General features: G+C 49.9%; 7 non-coding genes and 1 pseudogene across 7 annotated transcripts; all 8 read left to right on the forward strand.

The window, feature by feature from the left end:
- Positions 1-18: 18 nt before the first annotated feature.
- Positions 19-137, forward strand: LOC128130701 (5S ribosomal RNA). Its single transcript, XR_008228624.1, has one exon. It is a non-coding gene; the product is annotated as a 5S ribosomal RNA (ribosomal RNA).
- Positions 138-356: 219 nt separating this feature from the next.
- Positions 357-474, forward strand: LOC128131083 (5S ribosomal RNA). The gene has a single exon (XR_008229013.1). It is a non-coding gene; the product is annotated as a 5S ribosomal RNA (ribosomal RNA).
- A 220-nt stretch (positions 475-694) lies between these two features.
- On the forward strand, positions 695-813 carry LOC128129729 (5S ribosomal RNA). Its single transcript, XR_008227651.1, has one exon. It is a non-coding gene; the product is annotated as a 5S ribosomal RNA (ribosomal RNA).
- A 218-nt stretch (positions 814-1,031) lies between these two features.
- On the forward strand, positions 1,032-1,150 carry LOC128128658 (5S ribosomal RNA). Its single transcript, XR_008226659.1, has one exon. It is a non-coding gene; the product is annotated as a 5S ribosomal RNA (ribosomal RNA).
- A 218-nt stretch (positions 1,151-1,368) lies between these two features.
- On the forward strand, positions 1,369-1,487 carry LOC128130056 (5S ribosomal RNA). Its single transcript, XR_008227979.1, has one exon. It is a non-coding gene; the product is annotated as a 5S ribosomal RNA (ribosomal RNA).
- Positions 1,488-1,707: 220 nt separating this feature from the next.
- On the forward strand, positions 1,708-1,826 carry LOC128128659 (5S ribosomal RNA). Its single transcript, XR_008226660.1, has one exon. It is a non-coding gene; the product is annotated as a 5S ribosomal RNA (ribosomal RNA).
- Positions 1,827-2,047: 221 nt separating this feature from the next.
- On the forward strand, positions 2,048-2,148 carry LOC128131203 (5S ribosomal RNA; annotated as a pseudogene).
- A 223-nt stretch (positions 2,149-2,371) lies between these two features.
- On the forward strand, positions 2,372-2,490 carry LOC128128660 (5S ribosomal RNA). The gene has a single exon (XR_008226661.1). It is a non-coding gene; the product is annotated as a 5S ribosomal RNA (ribosomal RNA).
- Positions 2,491-2,500: the final 10 nt, after the last annotated feature.

The raw sequence follows: 2,500 nt of genomic DNA on the forward strand, positions 1-2,500 counted from the left end.
TACCACGCATAGTATTTCGGGTGCGATCATACCAGCACTAATGCACTGGATCCCATCAGAACTCCGCAGTTAAGCGTGCTTGGGCGAGAGTAGTACTAGGATGGGTGACCCCCTGGGAAGTCCTCGTGTTGCACCACCTTTTTCGTTGCTCGTTTGCGTTTTTTTAGGTTTTAGGTGCGTTTTTTTTTCCTTTCTTGCTATGTCTATGCTCGGGCGGCATCCGGTTCAATGTTGATCGTTTTCGTGTTTCCCTGAACGGAGCCGATCCCTCACGTGGGTCCCACGCCTCGCGTACGAAAGCAAACGAGGTTCTTCGTCTTGTAAGACATAAAAACAATTACCACGCATAGTATTTCGGGTGCGATCATACCAGCACTAATGCACCGGATCCCATCAGAATTCCGCAGTTAAGCGTGCTTGGGCGAGAGTAGTATAGGATGGGTGACCCCTTGGGAAGTCCTCGTGTTGCACCCCCTTTTTCGTTGCCCGTTTGCGTTTTTTTAGGTTTTAGGTGCGTTTTTTTTTTCCTTTCTTGCTATGTCTATGCTCGGGCGGCATCCGGTTCAATGTTGATCGTTTTCGTGTTTCCCTGAACGGAGCCGATCCCTCACGTGGGTCCCACGCCTCGCGTACGAAAGCAAACGAGGTTCTGCGTCTTGTAAGACATAAAAACCATTACCACGCATAGTATTTCGGGTGCGATCATACCAGCACTAATGCACCGGATCCCATCAGAACTCCGCAGTTAAGCGTGCTTGGGCGAGAGTAGTACTAGGATGGGTGACCCCTTGGGAAGTCCTCGTGTTGCACCCCCTTTTTCGTTGCCCGTTTGCGTTTTTTTAGGTTTTAGGTGCGTTTTTTTTCCTTTCTTGCTATGTCTATGCTCGGGCGGCATCCGGTTCAATGTTGATCGTTTTCGTGTTTCCCTGAACGGAGCCGATCCCTCACGTGGGTCCCACGCCTCGCGTACGAAAGCAAACGAGGTTCTTCGTCTTGTAAGACATAAAAACAATTACCACGGATAGTATTTCGGGTGCGATCATACCAGCACTAATGCACCGGATCCCATCAGAACTCCGCAGTTAAGCGTGCTTGGGCGAGAGTAGTACTAGGATGGGTGACCCCCTGGGAAGTCCTCGTGTTGCACCCCTTTTTCGTTGCCCGTTTGCGTTTTTTTAGGTTTTAGTTGCGTTTTTTTTTCCTTTCTTGCTATGTCTATGCTCGGGCGGCATCTGGTTCAATGTTGATCGTTTTCGTGTTTCCCTGAACGGAGTCGATCCCTCACGTGGGTCCCACGCCTCGCGTACGAAAGCAAACGAGGTTCTGCGTCTTGTAAGACATAAAAACAATTACCACGGATAGTATTTCGGGTGCGATCATACCAGCACTAATGCACCGGATCCCATTAGAACTCCGCAGTTAAGCGTGCTTGGGCGAGAGTAGTACTAGGATGGGTGACCCCCTGGGAAGTCCTCGTGTTGCACCCCCTTTTTCGTTGCCCGTTTGCGTTTTTTTAGGTTTTAGGTGCGTTTTTTTTTTCCTTTCTTGTTATGTCTATGCTCGGGCAGCATCCGGTTCAATGTTGATCGTTTTCGTGTTTCCCTGAACGGAGCCGATCCCTCACGTGGGTCCCACGCCTCGCGTACGAAAGCAAACGAGGTTCTGCGTCTTGTAAGACATAAAAACAATTACCACGGATAGTATTTCGGGTGCGATCATACCAGCACTAATGCACCGGATCCCATCAGAACTCCGCAGTTAAGCGTGCTTGGGCGAGAGTAGTACTAGGATGGGTGACCCCCTGGGAAGTCCTCGTGTTGCACCCCCTTTTTCGTTGCCCGTTTGCGTTTTTTTAGGTTTTATGTGCGTTTTTTTTTTTCCTTTCTTGTTATGTCTATGCTCGGGCGGCATCCGGTTCAATGTTGATCGTTTTCGTGTTTCCCTGAACGGAGCCGATCCCTCACGTGGGTCCCACGCCTCGCGTACGAAAGCAAACGAGGTTCTGCGTCTTGTAAGACATAAAAACAATTACCACGGATAGTATTTCGGGTGCGATCATACCAGCACTAATGCACCGGATCCCATCTGAACTCCGCAGTTAAGCGTGCTTGGGCGAGAGTTCCCTGGGAAGTCCTCGTGTTGCACCCCCTTTTTCGTTGCCCGTTTGCGTTTTTTTAGGTTTTAGGTGCGTTTTTTTTTTTTTCCTTTCTTGTTATGTCTATGCTCGGGCGGCATCCGGTTCAATGTTGATCGTTTTCGTGTTTCCCTGAACGGAGCCGATCCCTCACGTGGGTCCCACGCCTCGCGTACGAAAGCAAACGAGGTTCTGCGTCTTGTAAGACATAAAAACAATTACCACGGATAGTATTTCGGGTGCGATCATACCAGCACTAATGCACCGGATCCCATCAGAACTCCGCAGTTAAGCGTGCTTGGGCGAGAGTAGTACTAGGATGGGTGACCCCCTGGGAAGTCCTCGTGTTGCACCCCCTTTTTCGTT

Source organism: Lactuca sativa, chromosome 1 (genome assembly GCF_002870075.4).
Source record: "Lactuca sativa cultivar Salinas chromosome 1, Lsat_Salinas_v11, whole genome shotgun sequence".
Lineage (NCBI taxonomy): Eukaryota > Viridiplantae > Streptophyta > Magnoliopsida > Asterales > Asteraceae > Lactuca > Lactuca sativa.